Raw genomic sequence first — 10,362 nt, 5'->3', positions numbered from 1 at the left:
CCCTCAAATTAGAGTCTTCCAGGCTCAGAGATGAGCTATAATCCATCCTCAGAGGAAGACCCCACCTCCTCCTCTCAGGGGAAATACTTATGTTTTAATGGTTGAAGGGAAGCCTGATCATAGACTGGTTTGAATGATCAGAATTGTTTACATTGTAAGGAACAAAAAAACTCAGCTGGGCTTAAGAGAGGGGTATGTATATGTTACCGCTGTTGACCGGTGACGAGTCCTTGCTTCCCCAATGTTGAAGAATAACACCAAAGAAGCACGCCCAGGCAAGGTCAGAGTAGAAATTAGAAGTTTATTAAAGGACAGCAGAAAAGACTTCTCCCGGAGGAAGAAGGGGACCCAAGAGGTGGAATCCGTGGAAGTGCGGTTGTCTCTCCATTTTATAGTTTCTTTCAGTGATGGAATGTAGGTGGGAAGGCCCGAGGGGTGGGACACAGGTGGGCTTAATTATCACCTTTTGGAATGGGATTATCACTTCTCTGGGATGGACTTTGGTCTAGGGCCTTTTCAGGACCTCATTAACATTCCATGAGTTGTCCTGCGTTTCCCGGAATCATTGCCAGCATGGCCTCCATTTTAGATTTCACTCGGTATTAGACCCGATTTATCTAACTACACTGACTACCTAACTTTAAATCTGGCTTCATATTCATATAACTGAAATCCAGGGGCACATCTGTATAGATTCCAGATCAGCTAGCTTTGAAGTCATGTCTTTTAGAATTCCTCTGCCACAGACATGCTGGGACATGCTGGGACTCACTGAGTTGCTGGCCATAAGGAACAGCAGCCATTGAACTGCTTAGTCACATCTGCTTGCAATTGATAAAGAGCTATAAGGGGCACTAGCCATAGACATGCTTAGCAATGACTGGTTATAATTGATGGGGAGCTCAGCATGGACATGCACAAGGAAGATGCCCAGTTGCAATTACATCACCTCACTGGACATAACCAATGGACATTGACTTTCACTGGGTGTAACCAATCATCGACGTACACCACCAACTTGGAACTTTATTTAAATTGCTGGACCTGCCACATTGAAGAGTTTTGCTTCAAGGACATCAGTGAGACTGGCTGTCTTGCTGTCCATCTCTGGACTGACTCCACCATTCCCTGATGTCCAGCCATTAACAAGGAGAGAACCACCAGAGAAGGACAATGTCTGCTCTTTGGTTAAGAGAAGTTGCGTAGCATTGGAGGTATTTTGGGGCTCATGGTTGCCCTAGGATTGTGTGATTTGCTTATAGTGTTTAATTAGTGTGTGTTGAATGCTAGTTAGCATGCTCGCACACACTCGAAACTTTTTGAATTAATTGATGATATTTGATGATTGATGTAATCGAAGATATGCCTGCATTTTAAGACAATCTGTCCCCGTGTAATTATTAATAGTACTTTTCCCAACCGCCCTTCCTTTCCTTCCTTGCTTCTCTGCTTCTCTTTTCCTGCGGCTCCATTCTTTTTCCATGGGATGATTGAAAAAAAAAAAAAAGTCCACATAAAGCTGCATGTCTCTATGTTTTCCTTCTACCAGCTTAGCAAGCCCCATGGAGATTTCCTTTCCCCCAGGGTTAATGCAAACATCCTGGCTCTCCTTGGTCTGGTTGGGGTCAGGGGTCTTTCTCTGAACCAGTTACTGCCCGTTATGGGACATGTTTTCCCCTGCAACCACAAGAATGGTCAGTGGAAGAGGAGGATACCAGCACTTATCACCTAGGAGGAGGAATGAATGCTGAGCAAACAGAGCAAGGGTGTCTCTTACCTTGCTAAGGATTGATCTCACCTCCAGCTCCGATGACAGCGTCTTTATCACTTCCTAAGGCCTCGTTGTAGGTGGGCTGCCTGGGCCATTTTCCCTAAATACTTTAAGAGAAACCAAAATATCCCTGGAAATGTAATAAGAGGTAGAGAGTCCAATTTGTAGAACTTCTCAGAAGAATACAACAGTGATAGGAAGGAAGATATGACTAATCTATTTGAGAAGGGGCCAAGATTCCCAAGAAGCAGCCTCAAATATCAGCTTTTATAAAAATTTCCCCATCAGGTCTCTAGAGAGAGTGGGCCAGGTGACCTCCAGGGCTTCTGTTTTAAAGCTTGATGACAGCATGTGGCCAACAGGAGCTCCACTTTCTCCATACAGAAGGGATTCTGGGGCTAGCCTCCCTGTCCCTGTGACACAGCACAGTGCCTCTCCTAGGAAAAAAAAGTCAAATTGAAAATTACATTTATTCATTTAGAGTGTTTGATGTAAATGGACATAAGAGTGTAAAAATCTTAAATATTTAAAGGGTTTCAGTTTGAAGAGGCATCAGATCACTACCTCACCAGGCATGTCTTGGTGTCAGCCAGCTGGAGGTCAAGGAACATTCTACAAAAAATGGGCTCTGTTCCCACTTGTCCTAACCTTAACAAGATGCACTAACAGTCAGTGGCTCTTTTGAGGAAGTGAATGCCTTTATCTATGTCTCTAGAGTGCACAAGAGTGGGGTTAGGAGGAAGGAAAAGGGGGTTTAAGAAATGGAATGGGAACTGGGCGCCATGGCGCACACTTGTAATTGCAGTGGCTTGGGAGGCTGGGGCAGGAGGATGGCGAGTTCAAAGCCAGCCTCAGCAACGATGAGGCGCTAAGCAACCCAGTGAGACCCTCTTTCTAAATAAATTACAAAATAGGCCTGGGGATGTGACTCAGTGGTTGAGTGCCCCTGGAGTAACTTAAGCCCCCAAATGAAGGTTAAAGAGTATTTTTATAGTGTGACAATATTTTTTATACCCCAAGTTTATATGTGTATGTGATATATATATATAGTCATATGTGTATTCACATATATATCACATGCATATGATATATGTATATGTGTTATATATATACAAAAGTGTATGTCATTTTATTATGTATATTTTGTAGTGTATTGAAATAGTAAGCTGTATAAGTATATCCTAGTTTTTATATTATAACATATTAACCATAAATTATTTCTGAATTATATAAATATATACTATAGTTATGTTATAAATTATATAAGATCTAACTACTTTTCCATATTTTCATTGGTTCACATTATAATTGTACATAATGGTGGGATTCATTGTTACATGTTTGTATATGCACACAATATCACAATATCATTGGGCCAGTGTCATTCCTCACTGGGAAATATAACTTTATGACATATATGAAATATATAAAAATTCATTTTGATTCTTTTACTTAGACTTTCCAACTCTTACTGTGATCCAATTTAAGATCATAAGGAGACTAGCATCTGTTTTTTTCTTTTTGGATTAAACCTCTTTCTAAGGCCTGGGTTACGTCCCCAGATCAGTACATATTAATGTATACAACATGGTGAGTTTGGAGAGACAAGTGTCTTGGCTGAATGAAATTCTTTTCTGCACTGTGTTCCTATCTGGCCTCGGGGTCTTCGCTTGGTGGTTTTAGTGTCAGAGCTTCACTGTGAGCTCTTGCAAGCCAGCAAGGAGCAAGGTCAACCTTGCCCCTGGATTCAAGGGAGGAGCTGGGATGGGGAGCTGCCCACAGTTCTCCAATGTGGGAGCCTAATGTCTTTCTGTGCATAGCTTGGGGGTCACCCAATGACATGTAGTCCCTTTGTGTGAGCTGGCCAGGGGGCTGCATCTGATGTGCAGGACAGGATATAAGCCAGAGTGTGGTGCATGTCACTGGGATTAAGGATGGGCACAGAACAAAATTGCAGCCATTAGAGGGGCAAAACACAGGATTATTGATTTCACATTAAAGTTTCCCCGTCTTGAGTATCTTTGCACTGACCTCGGTAGAGCCCACGTTACAAAGGAAATGAGACCATGGTGACAGTGGGATACTGTAATTTTATCATTGCACCCAAATGAAATGATTGCATCAGAGGGATTTAAAGAAAATTATATCTCCAGGGCAGAACTCCCTGGGTTCAGAAAGTATAAAGGTCCAAGATGAAACAGGATGTGGAAATTGTTCTCAAATATGTGGGAAGAAAAGAGAAAGCCTTTCTGTTACATTTTTTGTGTGTCCCATATGTGGGACAAAAAATGACCTCTGAAAGCCAGCTGGCTTGTACTGCTCAAACAAGAATTCAGAATAAAACCAGGAGTTGGCTTAGGGTTAGCATGGCTTGCATAATACCCAGTACCTGCTTGCTTGGAAAGAATGTTAAGCTCATTTTGATTTATCATTTTCTATCTTTGTCAATATCATCTTTATTTTACTTAAGGATATATATATATATATATATATATTTTTTTTTTTTTTTTGGTTGTTTAAATTGCAATTTCAAGGCAGCCTAAAAGTGTTCAAGCTTGGCTCAGGAGCTGCGATATAATTTTTTTTTCCCGGATAAGTGACAAATTTGGAGAATTTCCAGGAAAATCATGCTTCGTTGAGTTTCCCAATGGGGTAGTGATTAATTTCAGAAGGACCAAGACAGTTAGCATACTTATATTTGTATTTTTTCCCTCTTCTTCAGTAACAACCATTGCATGATTAGAGCACCAGGTAACCTAGGGTTAATGCTACCAAATGGCTTGTGGGAGGCAGTTGAGGAAACCCTGGGGTGGAAAAAATCATGCTAAGCACAAAGCTACTGAACTGAGCACTCTGCGAGCATTATCTCATCCTGGTGTCAGATGGGTTGGGTGTGAATACCCTCTTGATCTCCTAGTGGCTGCGGGACCTCCAGCAAGCTACTGCCTCTGTTTGCTTCATATGTAAAACAGGGCAGGTAATAGTAGCTCCCTCAAAGTGTTCCAAGTGAAGGTTGACCAGAATATTCCATGTTAAATGCTTAGAAGCCTTAGTGCCCACATGACATAATAAACATTAAATATTTTATTATTTCTTAAATGATGGCCAACTTTTTACGGCTGACTAAACTGACACTTAGAGATGTCACATAATGTGTACAAGGCCTTGCAGTTGGCAAGTGGCTGAATTGGGACTTGTAACCAAGTGTTTCCACCTGCCTCACCCAGGTAATTGGCCTTCTACATTATACTGCCCTAAAGGAACTGTGGTGCAGAAGGATACACATATTTATAAGTAATGATAATTTATAGAAATAAATAAATAAATAGATAGATAGATAGATAGTGTTTGGATAGATCCTCACTATGTGGGGAAAAGGGGACATTTCAGAGAGGGCTAACATTGCTTCTCAGCAGTGGTACAGATAATATTGTCAGTGTTATGTCAACTGAATTGCATTTCAGTTATTGGTTGTGGCTTTCAAATTTGGCTTGGGACGTTTCAAGAGGTTGTGTCTCATTATAATTGTGCTGTCAGATCTGATTTTTGTTTTGAAGAGATCACTCTGACTGCTCTGCGGACAATGGCACCGGAAGCTATTTGGCTCTGTCTAAGCTGCAGTGGGAGGACGAGCAGGAGCTAGCCAGGTAAAGTGGGTGGAGTAGGGTGTGTTTCAGGGACAGTTGCAAGTGCAAGGCCTGAAAGTGGAAAGACTGCTCTAGAAAACAGAGAAGACGAGGGAGAAGCTGGAGAGGAAGAGTCCAGATGAAATGGCTTCCAAAATATCCAGATTTAAAAAAAAAAATTGAGTACAAAACATCAGCTGGGTTGGGCTGAAGAAGACTGGCATCTTTTGAATGACTTCCTTGTTCCAGGGCTAGGTACTTTCCATATGTTATGGTCTTAAAGGCAATCCCGCCTACTCTAATTTTCCCCAGAAAATCGAGAAATTTGGATTTTTTTGTCTCCTGGTTTTTAACTGCTGGCAAGTAAATTAAAAACTTAGTGTTGGCTACAGAAAAGATGTCTGTGGGATGGATTTGGCTTGTAATTTCCCGTCTGTGGTCTTTGAACGGCATGACAACCAATCCAAATGCTGCCTGTGTACAGCTAGGGAAAGGTTTCCTTCATGGCCAACCACAGGACAATTGCCACGTTGTCATGCACGTCAACAGCGGCTGATGGCTGCAGTAGTGTTGGGCTGTGCTCCCTTTAGCAGCTCTATCTTTGAACCACAACGGAAGGTGAGAAGTAGTGGTAAAATATGTCATAGAGGAGGGTGTTGGCTCACTGCAGCGACCTGCACTGACTCATCTTTTCTGAGCTCCGCAGTGAATATCGTCACATGATAGCTTGAAATCAGCCTTTCTGGGCAGATACACACCAGGGAAGCTGGCAGACGGTACAGATGAGAGCTTTATCTGACTCTAGAGTTATTAACATTTACTAGAATGCCACTGGATGAGATCATATCACGGAAGCCTTGAATAACCTTTAAGGATTTGGGCTCTGGACCATAGGCAAGGGCGAGACAAGAGAATGATCCAGTCAGAACTTCTCTACATTTAGGCATCTTCATTCAAAGGTGCCTTCACTTCCTGAACCTAATGAAAACATTCTCCCCTTCCTTTCAATACTGCAATTTAACCCAGGAGTATTCTGCCTCTAAGCTACATCCCCTGTCCTTTATTTTATTTATTTGTTTTTTTGAGTTCTGGTGATTGAACCCAGGATCTTGTGTATGTAAGGCAAGCTTTACCAAGTGACCTATATCCCCAACCCCTTTATTTTATTTTGAGACAGGCGTCACTAAATTGCCAAAGCTGGCCTTAAACTTGGCAATCTTCCTGCCCCAGTCTCTGGGTCACTGGGATTTATAGGTGTGGCAAATGCACCCAGCTAGAACTTACTTTTTATTTAAAGAGATGACTTCTGGCCTTCCCAGAGTGGAGGCTGTTCTTCCTCCCTTATCGCCACCAGGTGAGGGATAGAGGAAAGGGAGTGGGACAGACTACTTCCATCCATCCCTCCTCTTATCTTCAATAATCCCCTCTCCTTTGACACCTTGGGCATGTCCTTGCTCCAACCCCTTTTCTTGAGCACTGAGTAGAGTTGCTGCTGTTGAGAGCTTTGGTGTCTTCTTCCCAGCCCTTCCACCCACCCCAAAGGCCATCAGCTTCTGGAGACACTCTATTTTCACACGGACAATTCATTAAGTATTCTAATCTCATGATCATGTGACTTTGCCAACTTTAGAGACCTGTTCCTTCTGCTCCACTTCATATACTCTCCAACCACGACACATTCTGGACACTGGAATGGCTGCATCTTTACAATGGGGCTGCAATGTCACTTTTCTGCAGGTTTGAGGTGAGAGTTAAATGACATGATATATGCAAAGTGTCTCGCAAATGCTTGGCTTATAAGGGATATCCAATAAATGTTTCTTTCCTTGATCTTTTGTGTCTATTAAAGACAGAAACATAATTTGGAAGCCCTTGTTACTTCTTTCTCCTTTATTTTGAAGGATCATTTGAATTTGACACCTAACTTGTGTGCTACACTTTCTGCTAAGTGACATCCTCAGGAATCTTTTTTACAGTAGCACCCAGGAGCTACTAGCATTCAATATTATTGGTGGCACTTGTGCGAACATGCACAACACAATACCCACTCTTTTAATTACAGAACATTCTTGCAGTAAAGTGACACTGATTCTCATCTGATTAATATTTATAGTCTTCACTTTTGGCTAAATGCCAGGTATTTTCAGCACGTGAATTTCCCTGGCTCTGCAGAACCCTCTGCTACCTTCTCCCTTCAGCTTGTTTGGGTAAGCATATCTTTGATTCACCTAGTCTGGGGGTGTCACAGATTCCCTAAAGCACATGCCTTCTATCCAGGAGGGTCTTTTAATGGGCCAAAGTATCTATTTGTAAGTGGGTAATGATGGGTTTTATGATTTTTAAGAAAAACATGTAAATGCTTACATTTAAGGGAGTTTGGGGAAAGGGTTATGATTGCTTTGATCATTGCTCAAAAATTGGTTCTCTGGTTTGCGAATGAAATGTTTTAGATAGAATTCATCCATCCCTTTGTTTTGGCCATCTTTCTCTATCTTCCATTTGCTCAACTTAGGATCCTAAAACTTGTATTCTGACACATAAGCCATCATTTGTTGAAAAGGAATTTGCATTTTTCCATAAACTTTTCTAAGTGTAGGGATTTGTTGGCCATAGTAACAGTTACAAGGCTGATAGTAACAGTTACAAAGCTGTGGTCTGTTATATATTATCATTTTAAAATGTCCAACCCAAATATCCCACAGGGGAAGTAATTTTCCCTATTTTCAAAATCTCTTTATTTTCCATTTCATTACCAATGTTGCTTATCTCACTTAAATCCTCATTATTTTGCACTTAAACAAATTCAGTAGCATCCTACCTTCTCTTCCTCCCTTTTCCTTTTCATCCCAATCTTACTTCTGTGTCTCATAATGATGCTCATGGCAATGCTGGTCAGACAGTGCTCCAAGGGATGTTCTAGGGACCCCAGCACTCCCTGTTTGGTAAGGTTGTAGACAATGGGCAAGATGTTAGGCCCTGTCCTGTTCAATTAGGACAACTCTGTGCTGATCAGTTCCTTTCTATTTGGGTTTCTTGCAAGGCTTTTGAAATACTGTTGTCCTCCGAACAAAATCCACATTCTTGGCTTGCTGCTCAAATCCCTTTTCAACAAGTCTCCAGACCAGTATGCATCTTCCTGTTTCTTCTCCATGGTATTGTTGCCTCACAATGAATCGTTCACTCTCATTCCTTAAACATATAGGAGAGACCCTGAACTTTTGTTCACAGTGGGATATCTTTTCTTAAAACAAATTGTTTCCCAAGCTTATTGAGGCACAATTGACCAAATTGTATAAATGTAAGGTGTACAACGTGATTATCTGATATAAGAATACACTGTGAAATGATCACCACAATCAAGCTAACTAGCACATCCATCACCTGATATGATTACCTTTTATTTCTGTTGAGGTCCTGAGAACACTTAAGTTCTATTGTCTTAGCATGTTTCAAGTATATAATGTAGTATTCTTTAAAAGAATCTGTTTACCCCCCTAAACATGAGGATGGCAATCTTCTGTTTTGCCTGCTGTGTGGTAGGTCTCAGATTGTTTAACAGCTGAGCAGTTAGTTCTCCTTCTGGTGACAAAGCCAGTAGCTGCTGGAGTGGAGATCATTGAGTGGATAAAGGGCTTTGGTAGTGTTCATAAGTGTGCAAAGCTACACCCCTGGGAAATTGAGAGAGCCCTTGGCACTTCCAAGCACTTATCAGATTGGATGTTTGCTTCCTCATCCATAGTCCTAAAGCTATTTAGGAATCATACTCATCCCTTTTCTAAGTGGGAATGAGACCATGATTCTATGTAATGGGAGTACCTTGTGAACAAAGAGGACAACTTTTCAGGATTCTCAACTTTATAAAAGCCACAATTAAAAGTAGATTCAAACAAAAAAAGCGTTTTCTCAGCAAAGGAAGCAATCAATAACATGAAGAGAGAGCCCACAGAGTGGGAGAACATCTTTACTATATGTACATCAGATAGAGCTTTAATTTCCAGGATATATAGAGAACTCAAAAAACTCAACAACAAATAAATAAGTAAATAAATAAATAACCAACCCAATCAATATATGGGCTAAAGAACTGAACAGACACTTCTTAGAAGAAGACATACCATTGATCAACACATATATTGAAAAATGTTCAACTTCTCTAGTAATTAGACAAATGAAAATCAAAACTACTCTAAGATTCCATCTAACTCCAGTCAGAATGGCAATTATCAAGAATACAAGCAATAATAAGTGTTGGCAAGGATGTGGGGATGAAGGTACATTTATACATTGCTTGTGGGACTGCAAATTGGTACAACCACTCTGGAAAGCAGTATGGCGATTCCTTAGAAAACTTGGAATGGAACCATCATTTGACCCAGCTATCCCACTCCTCAGTTTATACCCAAAGGACTTAAAATCAGCTTACTATAGTGATGCAGCCACATCAATGTTCACAGCAGCCCAGTTTACAATAGCTAAACTGTGGAACCAAACTAGATGCCCTCCAATAGATGAATGAATGAAGAAACTGTAGTATATACAATGGAATATAATTCAGCATTAAAAGAGAATAAAATTATGGCATTTGCAGGTAAATGGATGGAGTTGGAGAATATCATGTTAAGTGAAGTAAGCCAATCCCAAAATATCAAAGGCCAAATGTTCTTTCTGATGATCCATAATGGGGGCGGGGAGAATGGAGGAACTTTGATTGGGGAAATGGGAGAAGGAAAAATGTTGGAATGAGATGGACATCATTACCCTAGGTACATGTAGGACTGCATATATGATGCAACTCTACATCATGTACAAGAGAAATGAAAAATTGTGCTCCATTTGTGTACAATGCAATAAAATGCATTCTGCCATCATGTATAACTAATTAGAACAAATAAAAAATAGCATTTACCATATAGGAAGTTTGTAAATATTACACTAATTAATGCAAATAAAGACATTACACTGGTA

Source organism: Marmota monax, unplaced genomic scaffold (assembly GCF_021218885.2).
Source record: "Marmota monax isolate L192 unplaced genomic scaffold, Marmota_monax_Labrador192_F-V1.1 WCK01_AAM20220418_F8-fsc00051, whole genome shotgun sequence".
NCBI lineage: Eukaryota > Metazoa > Chordata > Mammalia > Rodentia > Sciuridae > Marmota > Marmota monax.
Note: the sequence above shows the minus strand (reverse complement) of the source record.